The following is a 15,963-nucleotide window of genomic DNA, read 5'->3' on the forward strand; positions in this document are numbered from 1 at the left end:
AGTTGTTTACCAATCAGGTGACTTATCTTGTTGCCATATATATTGGGGTATATAGCCCCTATCGCTCCCTTCTTTTTTGTTTCATGCACTCCACAGCGCCATCTGCCGGTGGGAATTGCCCTCTGCGGGTGCATAGCACCTAGTCTGGGTTTCCCAAAATCATACGCTAGTGGAGGGTTTTCGTTGTGTCAGTGCGCGTCTTGTGCGCTGACCACGAAAACGACCCGCCACCGTTACACTTGCTGTATGTATTACTGTATGTATTTTCTGTACCATCACGACTCTGTATGTGCCAAAAACAATTTCGGGTACAACCCCCGTTGTACTTGGCAAAATAAATGATTCTGATATATATATATATATATATATATATATATATATATATGTATATGTATATGTATATACACAAATATATATACACAAATATATATATATATATATATATAAATACAAATATATATATATATATATATATATATATATATATATATATATACACAAATATATATATATATATATATATAAATACAAATATATATATATATATATATATATATATATATATATATATATATATATATATATATATATATATATATATATATATATATATATATATACAAATATATATATATATATATATATATATATATATATATATATATATATATATATATATATATATATATATATATATATATATATGTGTGTTGTGCATGTGTGAAAAATGACAACAACATACATGTGCTTTAATTATTATTGTCGATGCAGTTTGATTATCTTTAATTATAAAATTTAAGGGGTCCATGCTATCGATTTCTCTATACTATTTATATAAAAACAGTCAGAGGGAGGTATAGGTACAAATCTACCCTTAATATAAAAAAAAATTATAAAAAAAAAATGTATGAATATATGCTCATGCATTGCATAACGTCCTGTATAAACAATTAAACTATTTGTGCCATCTAGTGGTGGAATAGCATATTGAAAATAGTAGCATCATTATATTTAAAATAAAACCTTTAATTATTATAGTTAACAAAAGTTTGCTTTCTTAAAACAGAAAGAATTTGCGATAATTCAGGTTGGAGTGAGCTTGAGATGTCTCCCAGTGCATCACTGCTGAATATATGCAAATTAACCATTGTTACCCTTAGAAGCTAAACACACCTCCAGAACCGCTGGAATGCAATGATGTGTCAGCTTGTTAATTTATACAGGGCCATAATAATCCAACATGCATACAGACTGTTTCGGATTGTTTGATCCTCATCAGTGCATGGCATGGATTAATTTGGCTCTATTATTATATTGTTATTATTATTATTATAGTTGTGACCAGAAAACCTGTATATTGTTTGAGAGCCATTGCCCGTCTGTCCTGTCTTCATTGACCTGGGCATAACATTTTCACTGACTTTAACCACTTGAGGACCACAGTCTTTTCGCCCCTTAAAGGGGAACTTCGGCCTAAACAAACATACTGCCATCAAGTTACATTAGTTATGTTAATTAGAATAGATAGGTAATATAATCTCTTACCCACCCTGTTTTAAAAGAACAGGCAAATGTTTGTGATTCATGGGGGCAGCCATCTTTTTGGTTGAAAGGAGGTGACAAGGAGCAGGAGACACAATACCAACTATCCTGTGTCCTGATTACCCCTCCCAGCTGCACACGCTAGGCTTCAAATGTCAAATTCAAAATGTAAAAAAAAAAAAATTGCACCAAAACAGCAGAACGTGAACAACAACATCAGAAATCCCATCATGCTTTGCACAGCATCAGGGGAAAAAAGCCCGGGCAGCTTTCTTCTGTGCAGCTAAAAATGAGGTTTGTATAAGAGAAACAAAGTTCTGATGCTGTGAAACACAAAGAAAGAAACACAAAGCCTTTTCAGTGCTGCCGAGTCGATTTTTAGTCTGGAGGTTCACTTTAAGGACCAGAGCCTTTTTCTCCATTCAGACCACTGCAGCTTTCAAGGTTTATTGCTCGGTCATACAACCTACCACCTAAATGAATTTTACCTCCTTTTCTTGTCACTAATACAGCTTTCTTTAGGTGATATTTTATTGCTGCTGCGGGTTTTAGTTTTTATTATATTTATCAAAAAAGACATACATTTTGTCAAAAAAATGATTTTTTTTACTTTCTGTGTTGACATTTTTCAAATAAAGTAAAATTTCTGTATACATTTTTGTCCAAATTTATTCTGCTACATGTCTTTGATAAAAAAAAATCCATCCAGTGTATATTTATTGGTTTGGGTAAAAGTTATAGCGTTTACAAACTATGGTGCCAAAAGTGAATTTTCCCATTTTGAAGCGACTTTTCTGACCACCTGTCATGTTTCATGAGGTGCTAAAATTCCAGGATAGTATAAATACCCCCAAATGACCCCATTTTGGAAAGAAGACATCCCAAAGTATTCACTGAGAGGCATGGTGAGTTCATAGAAGATTTTATTTTTTGTCACAAGTTACCGGGAAATGACACTTTGTGACAAAAAAAAAAGTTTCCATTTCTTCTAACTTGCGACAAAAAAAAAATGAAATCTGCCACGGACTCACTATGCTCCTCTCTGAATACCTTGAAGTGTCTACTTTCCAAAATGGGGTCATTTGTGGGGTGTGTTTACTGTCCTGGCATTTTGGGGGGTGCCTAATTGTAAGCACCCCTGTAAAGCCTAAAGGAATTACTCTAAGCTGATCTTCAAACAGAGAGTAAGGCTGACACCCCACCAGGAGTGTTACATAGGACGAAATCCTTATGACCAGCGAAGCATTGTGGGAAAGACATAGTACTTATAGTACACGCCTCCAATGAATGTGGCCAGGCAATTTGCATGACAACGTATGCAAATTCCTCTGCAAGCACAAGCTGCAAAACTGACAGAAGCTCTTCTTTCCAGAGTCCTGCAGCATGCAAACCTACACAATGGTCAAAAGGCTGCCTGCCTGCACAGGCAGCTGAGCAAATCATCACAGGTACCCAGTGAGTTCAGAGGGCATGTGCTCAAGACAGCACATGACATCCCACTGGCGGGACACTTGGGCATACACAAAACCCCAGCCCGTGTTCAGAAACACTTTTATTGGCCTAAGATACGAGTAGATGTGACTAATTAGTGCCGATCTTGTACCACATGCCAGAGGGTAAAAACGGCCGGGAGTACCTGAAAAGCTCCCTTGTGCCCACTGCCAATCATTGACGAGCCCTTCTGGAGGGTGGCAGTGGACATAATAGGCCCTCTGCCCATTGCAAGCAGGTCTGGCAAGCGGTACATATTAACGTGTGTGGATTATGCCACTCGTTATCCAGAGGCAGTGGCACTGTCTTCCCTTAGATCTGAGACAGTAGCAGACGCCTTAATTGGAATCTTCACACGTGTGGGCTTCCCAGCAGAGATGATCTCTGACCAAGGCTCCTGCTTTCTGTCTAAGCTAATGGAAGCCCTCTGTGAGAAAATACAAATGACACATATGGTCTCCAGCCCCTACCACCCACAGACCAACGGTTTGTGTGAACGATTCAATGGCATGTTAAAGCAAATGCTGACAACGTTCACTGAATCACAAGGTAAGGACTGGGAGCGATACTTGCCTCATTTGCTATTTGCCTACAGAGAAGTGCCGCAGGAGTCCACAGGGTTCTCGCCCTTTGAACTCCTGTATGGAAGAGATGTCCGCGGGCCATTAAAATTGATTTGTGAGGCCTGGGAGGGCAAAAGTGACCCCTCAGAAGTCTCAGTAGTGGATTATGTCCTTAAATTACGGGACAAAATGGAGTCACTCGCTGCCATGGTGACTGAAAACATGACCAAGGCCCAGGCCAAGCAGAAGGCCCTGTATGACCGTACTGCCTGGGACCGATCATTTGCAGAAGGCGACCTGGTGTACGCGCTGCTTCCGGTGAGGCAAAACAAATTGCAGGCCGCATATGAAGGACCGTACACCATCCTGAAAAAAGTAACCCCAGTCACTTACCTGGTGAGTTTGGGAGGTAAGCGACAGAAACTGTTCCATGTGAACATGCTAAAAGCCCATGAGGACCGAACCCAATATGTGCTAGCGGTGTGCAGTCAGTTAGAACAGGGAGAGGCCGATCCACTGCCAGACTTGCTAGTGGGCATACGAGAAATGGCCGACAACTTGCATGTCAACCCCCATCTTTCGCACTCCCAGCAAGCCCAGCTGGGAAAAGTGCTAAAAACCTATAGGCAAACATTCTTGGGAACCCCTGGGCAAACCTCTTTAGCAGTCCACAGGGTAGATACGGGGACCCACGCGCCCATAAGGCAATTCCGCTATCGGACCTCTCCGGAGGTGCAGGCACAGATGAAGCAAGAGATTGAGGAGATGCTGCAGTTAGGAGTCATACAGAAATCCTCGAGTCCATGGGCTGCCCCGGTCGTCCTTGTTCCCAAGAAGGACAAGACCACGCGGTTCTGTGTTGACTACAGGAGACTGAATGACATCATCACAACCGATGCGTATCCCATGCCTCGAATCGATGAACTGTTAGATCAGCTGGCCTCTGCCAGCTACCTAACAATCATGGATTTGAGCCGTGGATACTGGCAGATTCCCCTCGCGCCTGACACACGAGAGAAATCGGCGTTCATCACACCCTTTGGCCTCTATGAATTTACTGTGATGCCTTTTGGTATGAAGAATGCTCCAGACACCTTTCAGCAGGCTATGAATGACCTGCTGGAAGGGATGCACGGTTTTGCGGTTGCATATCTGGATGATATCGCCTTATTCAGCCCAACCTGGGAGGACCACCTTGACCACCTAGCGCAAGTATTAGAGAAACTGTCCACTGCCAATCTGACTGTAAAACCCAGCAAATGTCAAATTGGCATGACCGAGGTACAGTACCTTGGACACCGAGTAGGAAGTCAGCAACTGAGACCTGAGACAGAAAAGATCGACGCCATCCTGTCATGGCCGAGACCTGTCACCAAGAGACAGGTGCAGGCATTCCTGGGGACGGCAGGATACTATAGGAAGTTTGTTCCCAACTATAGTACCCTGGCCAAACCCCTGACTGACGCAACAGGTAAAAAACAACCCCAAACTGCCCAGTGGACCCCACACTGCGAAGAGGCCTTTCGGGCCTTGAAGGAGGCGCTGGCTAGCGCTCCCATCCTTTAAGCCCCAGACTTTAGCCGTCGGTTTATAGCGTAGACCGATGCCTTTTGACTTTGGTCTAGGGGCCGTTCTCAGCCAGGTGGATGCGACCGGAAACGAACACCCTGTCGTCTACCTGAGCCGAAAGTTACTCCCCAGGGAAGTAGCATACGCTACAACTGAGAAAGAGTGCCTGGCGATTGTGTGGGCCCTCAAGAAGTTACAATCGTACCTTTATGGACGGTCCTTTACGGTCATCACTGACCACAACCCCCTTAACTGGCTGAATCGCACTGCGGGTAGCAACGGGAAACTCCTACGTTGGAGCCTGGCGCTACAGCAGTACAATTTCACCATCCAGCATAAGGCTGGGAGTCGCCACCAAAAGGCAGATGGCCTTTCTCGCTGTGGTGAACCCTACAACACCAAAAGAGTAAGTTGCTCAGTACAAGGCATTGTGGGAATGCCTAGCCCCACCGCAACGAGTTCGGGGGGAGGTGTCACGATTTCGCGAACGCCATTGCGGCAAGCGCGCAAACTATGATCTGGAGTACCCCTTTAAATTCATTAGCTTGTTTTTAGAAAAATGAGTGTTTTTCCATCTCACAACCCCTGCACTGGGGGGATGTGAATGTTGTTTATGCTTCCCCGAGAGCAGCAATAAAACCTAAAACCAGACCATCCACACAGGAAAAAGGTTATCTATAAGGGGGGCAATAGATATTCTCCAGGAAGTTTCTTCCACCCTAGTTTTAAAGATAAGGAGAGAAACAGATCCCCTCGTAAACTCATTAGGACCCATTCACATTCCTGCCTGTCTGGAAAATACCCAGAGACATGTCCCTGGCTTAATGAGCTTTTGATATCTCACTTCATATTAGTCCATAATTCGATGGATATTGCGTAACCGTTTGGGCCCAGCGGTCCACAACTCACAGTGCGCCATGCGACCAGCGCAGCCCACCTTCTGAGACGTTAATTGATCTCCTAGTCATCTCACAGCCTGAGGTATTGATTACATAGGCAAGGAAGGTGGCACTCCAAGCAAGTTTGATATTGATTGGTTCAGTGCATGCTGACGGAATGTAAAATGTTGGGTTTTACAGTGGTGTGAAAAACTATTTGCCCCCTTCCTGATTTCTTATTCTTTTGCATGTTTGTCACAAACAAATGTTTCTGCTCATCAAAAACCGTTAACCATTAGTTAAAGATAACATAATTGAACAAAAAATGCAGTTTTAAATGATGGTTTTTATTATTTAGTGAGAAAAAAAACTCAAAACCTACATGGCCCTGTGTGAAAAAGAAATTGCCCCCTGAACCTAATAACTGGTTGGGCCACCCTTAGCAGCAATAACGGCAATCAAGCGTTTGCGATAACTTGCAACAAGTCTTTTACAGCGCTCTGGAGGAATTTTAGCCCACTCATCTTTGCAGAATTGTTGTAATTCAGCTTTATTTGAGGGTTTTCTAGCATGAACTGCCTTTTTAAGGTCATGCCACAACATCTCAATAGGATTTAGGTCAGGGCTTTGACTAGGCCACTCCAAAGTCTTCATTTTGTTTTTCTTCAGCCATTCAGAGGTGGATTTGCTGGTGTCTTTTGGGTCATTGTCCTGCTGCAGCACCCAAGATCGCTTCAACTTGAGTTGACGAACAGATGGCCGGACATTCTCCTTCAGGATTTTTTGATAGACAGTAGAATTCATGGTTCCATCTATCACAGCAAGCCTTCCAGGTCCTGAAGCAGCAAAACAACCCCAGACCATCACACTACCACCACCATATTTTACTGTTGGTATGATGTTCTTTTGCTGAAATGCTGTGTTACTTCTACGCCAGATGTAACGGGACACGCACCTTCCAAAAAGTTCAACTTTTGTCTCGGCGGTCCACAAGGTATTTTCCCACAAGTCTTGGCAATCATTGAGATTTTTTTTAGCAAAATTGAGACGAGCCCTAATGTTCTTTTTGCTTAAAAGTGGTTTGCGCCTTGGATATCTGCCATGCAGGCCGTTTTCGCCCAGTCTCTTTCTTATGGTGGAGTTGTGAACACTGACCTTAATTGAGGCAAGTGAGGCCTGCAGTTCTTTAGATGTTGTCCTGGGGCCTTTTGTGGCCTCTCAGATGAGTTTTCTCTGCGCTCTTGGGGTAATTTTGGTCGGCCAACATCTCCTGGGAAGGTTCATCACTGTTCCATGTTTTTGCAATTTGTGGATAATGACTCTCACTGTGGTTCGCTGGAGTCCCAAAGCTTTAGAAATGGCTTTATAACTTTTACCAGACTGATAGATCTCAATTACAGTACTTTTGTTCTCATTTGTTCCTGAATTTCTTTGGATCTTGGCATGATGTCTAGCTTTTGAGGTGCTTTTGGTCTACTTCTCTGTGTCAGATAGCTCCTATTTAAGTGATTTCTTGATTGAAACAGGTGTGGCAGTAATCAGGCCTGGGGGTGACTACAGACATTGAACTCAGGTGTGATAAACCACAGTTAAGTTATTTTTTAACAAGGGGGGGCAATCACTTTTTCACACAGAGCCATGTAGGTTTTGAGTTTTTTTTCCTCACTAAATAATAAAAAAAACATCATTTAAAACTGCATTTTGTGTTCAATTATGTTATCTTTGACTAATAGTTAACGGTTTTTGATGAGCAGAAACATTTGTTTGTGACAAACATGCAAAAGAATAAGAAATCAGGAAGGGGGCAAATAGTTTTTCACACCACTGTATATGATATGTCAGATATCCGCTGAGTTATGGCATACTTGGAGAAACTGCCAATTCTGTCCCTCAGACAATAGGAGCGGACTTCAGCAGCCTGAGGTCAGATTGTTAAGGGTGGAAACCTCTCTTGCTACCATCCACACCCTCTGGCAGAGAAAGCGTTAAAACCGACTGACACTCAGCCTGGAGAGAGAGACCCCTGCCATCCTGTACCATCACGGATTTGGGCTGGATGATAAAAGGATTAATACCTATTCCACAGAACTTTCCAGAATTGGACTACATATCTCTGTGGGATTTACCGCAAAGGACACGGTAACTTGACAAACTGCTCAGACTGTAATCAGCTATTATTTTCATATTGAACCCTTATTATTTCTGTATCCATTTGTTTCTATTGCTATATTTTGTTCTGCATTATTTCTTTAAATAAACTATTTAAAAATCGTTCGTCTAAGTGCTGTTCTGAAACAAATCTCCGCCAAAAGAATTCACATCTTCAGAGAGACATGTTACCATAACTGTTTTGATATTAAATATTGTTAGTTTTGATATCTCTTCACAGCCCTCTGTCCACAAATAACCTCAACACCCATCCTCGCTCCAACCTTATTTCCATCCATCCCACCCACAAACACATACTCCCCCTACCCTGCGGTCTCTGGAATGCCAGATCCGTCCGCAACAAACTTACAGCAGTCCACGACCTCTTCCTCTCCAAATCCCTCACCATCCTCGCACTCACTGAGACATGGCTCACCCCCTCTGACTCTGCCGCAGAGGCTGCCCTCTCCTACGGGGGGCTTCACCTCAGTCACACCCCCAGACCAGACAACAGGACCGGGGGAGGGGTGGGTCTGCTCCTCTCCCCATCCTGCACCTTCCGTATCCTCACCCCACCTACCTCTCTACAATTCACATCATTTGAGGCCCACACCATCCGCCTCTACCACCCCCTCCCTGACATTGTTGCGGTCTTACACCGCCCTCCGGGCTCCACCCCACAATTTCTCGATGACCTTGCCTCCTGGCTCCCTCACATCCTCTCCTCTGACCTCCCCCCCCATCATCCTTGGGGATTTCAATATTCCCATCGATGAAGCCCAGAGCTCCGCTGTGACCCGGCTACTCACCATTGCCAACTCACTTGGACTAGTACAACACGCCAACACCCCCACTCACACTGCAGGTCACACTCTCGACCTTATATTCACTAAATCCACCACCATTGCAGACCTTGACATCGCACCCTTTCCACCCTCAGACCATCACCTTCTCACCTTCAACCTCCTCACGGAAGGCACCTCCAAATTAGCCACCCACCCACCTGGTCGATAGCAGCGAGACCTACGCAAGCTCAACCCTAGCGTCCTTGCTGACCCCCTCCATGCCCTCTCCTCCACTCTCCCCACCCTACCCTGTCCAAATCTTGCTGCAGCTCAGTATCACCAAACTCTCTCATCAGCCCTAGAGAAAGCTGCTCCACCAATATTTTGCCGCAACCGACCCCCTAACCCCCAGCCCTGGCGCACTACTCATACTCGCATCCTCAAGAGGAAAACACGCGCCACTGAACGGAAATGGAGAAAAACTAGACTTAACCAGGATTTCCTACAGTACAAGACCAACCTGCTGCAGTTCCACACTGCCCTTGCTCATGCGAAGCAGGAATACTTTACCAAGCTCATCGGAGCACAAGCTTCCAACCCCCGGCGTCTTTTTGCCACCTTCAACTCCCTGCTTAAACCCACCCCCCCACCCTCCGTTTCCTCCCTCTCTGCCACAGATTTAGCCACCCACTTCACCAACAAAATTGTCTCCATCCGCCAGGAAATATCCAATCTCCAATCTTCACCTCCCACCCCCTCCCAACCAGCTCCTCCTCCACCCTATCCTCCCCTCACATCCTTCACTCCTACTACCACCGAGGAAGTCAACCACCTACTGCAGACTTCCCATACCACTACTTCCCCCCTTGACCCCATCCCTTCTGATTTACTCCAGCCTCACTTCACGGAATTGGCCCCAGTCCTCACTACCCTGTTCAACCTCTCCCTATCCACAGGCACCTTCCCCTCAGACTTCAAGCAGGCCACTGTACTACCCCTGCTCAAGAAACCCTCACTCGACTCCTCCAACTACCGTCCTATCTCCCTCCTCCCCTTTGCCTCAAAAGTCCTTGAGCATCTGGTTCACAAACGCCTGACCCAGTACCTTAGTGCCAACTCACTGCTAGACCCACTCCAATCTGGATTTCGGCCTGCCCACTCAACCGAAACTGCTCTCACCAAAGTGGTCAACGACCTTGCCTTAGCTAAAGCTGAAGGTAAATACTCCATTCTCCTCCTCCTTGACCTGTCAGCAGCTTTTGACACAGTAGATCATCCCCTACTCCTCCAGTCCCTCCAGTCCTTAGGCATTCACGATCTCGCCCTGTCCTGGCTTTCATCCTACCTCTCCAACCGCTCCTTCACGACCGCCTTCAATGAGTCCTCGTCCACCCCCAACCACCTCTCGGTGGGAGTCCCCCAAGGTTTGGTCCTTGGCCCCCTACTGTTCACCCTATACACATCCTCCATGTGAGAAAATGCGGAAAAGCCGCCGCGTGTGCCAAGAACGAGGCGGCTGATTCCGCGTCCAAAGCGGCGGTTTGCACGCATGGACACGCGTCTGGTGGTATGGTGGAATGCGGAAGAGCCGCCGCATGTCCTGACAGCAAAGCGGCTGTTTGCATGCAGCAGCATGTGCTTGGTGTGGCTGGGTCTGTTAGTGCACCTAGGCAGATGGAGAGCTATGCTCGCGCGGGCCTGAATTCAGGACCTTTATACCTGCAGAGGAAGTGTCAGCTGATCAGGAAGGTCAGCTGATTCCTGCAGGACTCATGATTGGCTGAATGGTTCGGGCGGGGCAGCAGAGTCCAGCAACTATATATTCTGCTGCTTGTCAGTTGCTGGTTGTCTGCCATTGCTAACACTTGCGTGAAGGCACTCAGACCTTAGCTAGACCCGACAGTGTGCCAGAACCGGCTGGAGCTGGGAATCCACACTGAGTCAGATTCTTGATAGCTTAAAGTACTAATTGTATGGTATTATTTGTTAGACCAGTTCCAGGGTGTTGAGATCAAGGCCCTCACACCCCAGACTAGGAATACTGTGTATCATTTATGTTATACTCCAGACTAGTTCCAGGGTGTTGTGAATACGGACCTCACACCCAAGACTAGGGAACTGTATTATCATTTATGTTATGCTCCAGACTAGTTCCAGGGTGTTGTGAATACGGACCTCACACCCAAGACTAGGGAACTGTATTATCATTTATGTTATGCTCCAGACTAGTTCCAGGGTGTTGAGAATACGGACCTCACACCCAGACTAGGTTGTGTTATTACTGTGTTACGTTAGCCCAGTTCAGGGCAAAGCCTTACATATTAGCAGCAGGGCTTCCTGCTTTCCAGCCTTGGTCCCTCGCTCAGGGGTCCACAGGCTACAGGAATATCACCCACCGCTCAGGGGTGAATTCCTCTGGAGTATAGGCCGCCAGCTCCTCTGGTGGTCTTTACTCAGTTGTTACTGTTGCACCAAACACTTACACTCTCCCTGGTGTCTAGAGGTTAGACATATCTGATTATTGACGATTCCGCAGATCCTCAATAATCGGGTATATCTGTATTTTTGGGGATACTGCGGATCGCCAAGGATCAGATTCTCTCTCTGGTTGCTGACACCGATCGTTACAGAATGGCAGACCGAACCCAAATGGACGCACTGTATAGCCATGTTGAAGTCCTGACCACCGCGGTAAACCAACTTTCCGCGGCAGTTTTGAACCAACAGACCCAGATATGTCAGATATTTGGGGCTATTTCAGGACTTCAATCAGTGCGGTCTCCTCTTAGCACAGACATGCGTATGCCTGTACCTGAAAAATTTTCTGGCGACAGATCTGATTTTCGGAACTTTAGAAATAGAGTGTTATCATACTTTGAGTTAAGGCCTAATTCGTCTGGAACCGAGGCACAGAGAATTACGTTCATTAAGACTCTATTGTCAGGGGATTCCCAGACCTGGGCATATGGTCTTCCTATTGGGCATCAGGCCCTGACCTCGGTCGATGAATTTTTTGAGGCTATGGCTATGATTTACGATGACCCAGACATCGCCTCGACTTCTGAACGGAAGCTCAGGCTTCTGCGTCAGGGCAAAGGTCTGGTGGAAAATTATGCTGCGGAGTTTAGGAGGTGGGCAGTCTCGGCTAGATGGGACGCATTCGCCCTCCTAGACTGTTTTTTGGCCGGATTGTCAGATAATATTCATGAAGTAATGATAGGCCATCCTGAGCCCGAATCATTGGATGAGGCAATCTCTTTGGCCATACAGATAGATCGCCGTTTGCGCCACCAGAGACAGATTCGTGGTAGAGTGGCCAGAAGGTCTATCTTACACGACTCTTCTCGGTCTCCCTCACCTTCAGGCGAACCTATGCAAATTGGGTACACAAGGTTGAATCTGGGGGAAAAGAGTCGCAGGAGCCCAAAGAAGAACGCTTTACATGATTCCACTAGGCCAGACAAAAGCTATCGCCTAGGATTAGTCAAAATCATAGGTGAGCAGGGTTCATCCCTGAACGATGGTCGGCTGATCCTTCCTTGTTCGGTTACGTGGGAAGGTCGGACCAAGTCCGCAGAAGCCATGGTGGACTCAGGTTCGTCAGCGAACCTCATCGACTACGATTTTGCCAAAAGTCTGGGGATACCGTTATCTGCACCCGACCGGCAGATTTCGGTCACTGCAGTGGACGACTCTCCATTGCGCAGTGCCCAGTTTCTTTCCCAAACCCCCCTACTGTCATGTTGTTTAGGGGCAGTGCATGAAGAGAGTTTACAGTTCCTGGTCCTGCCGATGAAAGGGTCTGCTGTTGTTCTCGGTATGCCCTGGTTGCAACTCCACTCTCCACTGTTTGACTGGGCTTCAGGACAGTTACTGAACTGGTCAGCTCATTGTCATGAGCACTGTTTAAAGAAGGGTGAGGTGGATAAAACCAGGATACAGGTCGCAGGAAAGGCAGGACAGTGTACAGTTATTTCTAATGGTTCCTGTTCCTCACGGTTTCCTCTCATGTATAAATCTGATAGCAAAAGCCCCAAAGCAGACACTTTAGACAGGGGTTTTTGGCCCAAAACCATTCTACCACCAAAAAAACAGGCTGACAAAAAATCATTTCCTGTGTCCCCGCCCGGGTCAGCGCTGCAGGTGGATTCCACTCCCTCCCTCCCTGGGTGGATTGATGGCCGGCCTGAGTATGAGATAAAAGGAAAATTCTCTAACTTACGTCCTGGAAAGCCAGGAAGGAGATGTCCGGAGTCCACTCCTCAGCGGGGGGGTACTGTGAGAAAACGCGGAAAAGCTGCCGCGTGTGCCAAGAACGAGGCGGCTGATTCCGCGTCCAAAGCGGCGGTTTGCACGCATGGACACGCGTCTGGTGGTATGGTGGAATGCGGAAGAGCCGCCGCATGTCCTGACAGCAAAGCGGCTGTTTGCATGCAGCAGCATGTGCTTGGTGTGGCTGGGTCTGTTAGTGCACCTAGGCAGATGGAGAGCTATGCTCGCGCGGGCCTGAATTCAGGACCTTTATACCTGCAGAGGAAGTGTCAGCTGATCAGGAAGGTCAGCTGATTCCTGCAGGACTCATGATTGGCTGAATGGTTCGGGCGGGGCAGCAGAGTCCAGCAACTATATATTCTGCTGCTTGTCAGTTGCTGGTTGTCTGCCATTGCTAACACTTGCGTGAAGGCACTCAGACCTTAGCTAGACCCGACAGTGTGCCAGAACCGGCTGGAGCTGGGAATCCACACTGAGTCAGATTCTTGATAGCTTAAAGTACTAATTGTATGGTATTATTTGTTAGACCAGTTCCAGGGTGTTGAGATCAAGGCCCTCACACCCCAGACTAGGAATACTGTGTATCATTTATGTTATACTCCAGACTAGTTCCAGGGTGTTGTGAATACGGACCTCACACCCAAGACTAGGGAACTGTATTATCATTTATGTTATGCTCCAGACTAGTTCCAGGGTGTTGTGAATACGGACCTCACACCCAAGACTAGGGAACTGTATTATCATTTATGTTATGCTCCAGACTAGTTCCAGGGTGTTGAGAATACGGACCTCACACCCAGACTAGGTTGTGTTATTACTGTGTTACGTTAGCCCAGTTCAGGGCAAAGCCTTACATATTAGCAGCAGGGCTTCCTGCTTTCCAGCCTTGGTCCCTCGCTCAGGGGTCCACAGGCTACAGGAATATCACCCACCGCTCAGGGGTGAATTCCTCTGGAGTATAGGCCGCCAGCTCCTCTGGTGGTCTTTACTCAGAGTTGTTACTGTTGCACCAAACACTTACACTCTCCCTGGTGTCTAGAGGTTAGACATATCTGATTATTGACGATTCCGCAGATCCTCAATAATCGGGTATATCTGTATTTTTGGGGATACTGCGGATCGCCAAGGATCAGATTCTCTCTCTGGTTGCTGACACCGATCGTTACACTCCATTGGCAAGGTTATCTCCTCCATGGGTTTTAACTATCATCTGTATGCAGATGACACCCAGATCTACCTCCACACCCCTGACCTATCCACCACGACCATGGACAAGGTCTCCTCCTGCCTATCAGCCATCTCCTCCTGGATGTCTGCTAGGTTCCTGAAACTAAATCTAGACAAAACGGAATTTATGATCTTCCCACCCCGGCCATCCACGAACCTCCCTGATGTGCATGTCACTGTTAACCACACTACCATTCGCCCTACCTCTCAAGCCCGCTGTCTGGGTGTCACCCTGGACTCCGCACTCTCCTTCACTTCCCACATCCAAAACCTCACAAAGTCCTGCAACTTCCACCTTCGTAACATCTGTAAGATTCGCCCTTTCCTGACCTCTGCCACCACCAAACTCCTCATCCATGCCCTCATAATTTCCCGCCTTGACTACTGCAATGCCCTGCTGTCTGGTCTCCCTATGACCCGAACAGCCCCACTGCAGTCCATCATGAATGCGGCAGCCAGAATTATCCACTGCTCCCATCGCTCCACCACGGCAGATCCCCTCCTAGAATCCCTCCACCGGCTTCCTATCCAGTTCAGAATCAGATTCAAGATACTGTGTCTGACCTACAAATCTGTCCACAAAACCTGTCCAACCTACATTTCCGATCTTACTCAGAGGTACACACCTAGCCGCTCACTCTGCTCTTCCAATGAACTTCGCCTAACCGCCCCCCGCATCACCCAGTCCCATGCACGCCTCCAGGACTTCTCAAGAGCTGCTCCAACACTATGGAACTCCCTACCTCCACCCATTAGGGCAGCCCCCTCCTTCAACATCTTCAAGAAAGCCCTCAAAACTCACCTTTTCACTCTGGCCTACTACCCCTCACAAGTGCTCTAAACCTACAGCTGAACTCTGGTCCCCTACCATTCGTGTCCTTACCTCTCCCTCTAGATTGTAAGCCTTTGGGCAGGGTCCTCCTCCTTTTGTGTCCTACCTGATCTTGCACCTCCATTACTGTGAACCCATGCTATGCATCTGAGTGAACCTAACTTGCCTAATCTCCATGCTCCATCCAGTGACTGACTAAGCATTACCTGGTACTCATACCAGTGCAGTTTCTAGGCTAAAATGCACCCAGGGCGAGTGTGTAAAAATTGCGCCCCCCCCCCCGAAGCAAGGTATGGGTGCCCGCAGTGTAGGTTAGCCAGGTCTAGTTGCACTCAGTATAGATTCCCCCAGAATAGGTACCCCAGTATAGGTAGCCAGCTATAGGTCCCTCCAGTATAGGTAGCCAGGCATAGGTGAGCCAATATAGTTGCCTCTGGTATAGGTTAGCCAGGTAGGTGCCTCCAGTATAGGTAGCCAGTATAGTTGCCCACAGTATAGGTTAGATAGGCAGGCGTCCCCGGTAGATAGTTAGGTGCCCCCAGTACAGGTTAGCTAGGTGGGTGCCTCTAATATAGGTAGCCAGAATAGTTGCCCCCAGCATAGGTTAGATAGGTAGATGCCCCCTGTATAGGTTAGTTAGGTAGGTGCCTCCAATA

This window comes from Hyperolius riggenbachi, chromosome 7 (assembly GCF_040937935.1).
Source record: "Hyperolius riggenbachi isolate aHypRig1 chromosome 7, aHypRig1.pri, whole genome shotgun sequence".
Classification (NCBI taxonomy): domain Eukaryota; kingdom Metazoa; phylum Chordata; class Amphibia; order Anura; family Hyperoliidae; genus Hyperolius; species Hyperolius riggenbachi.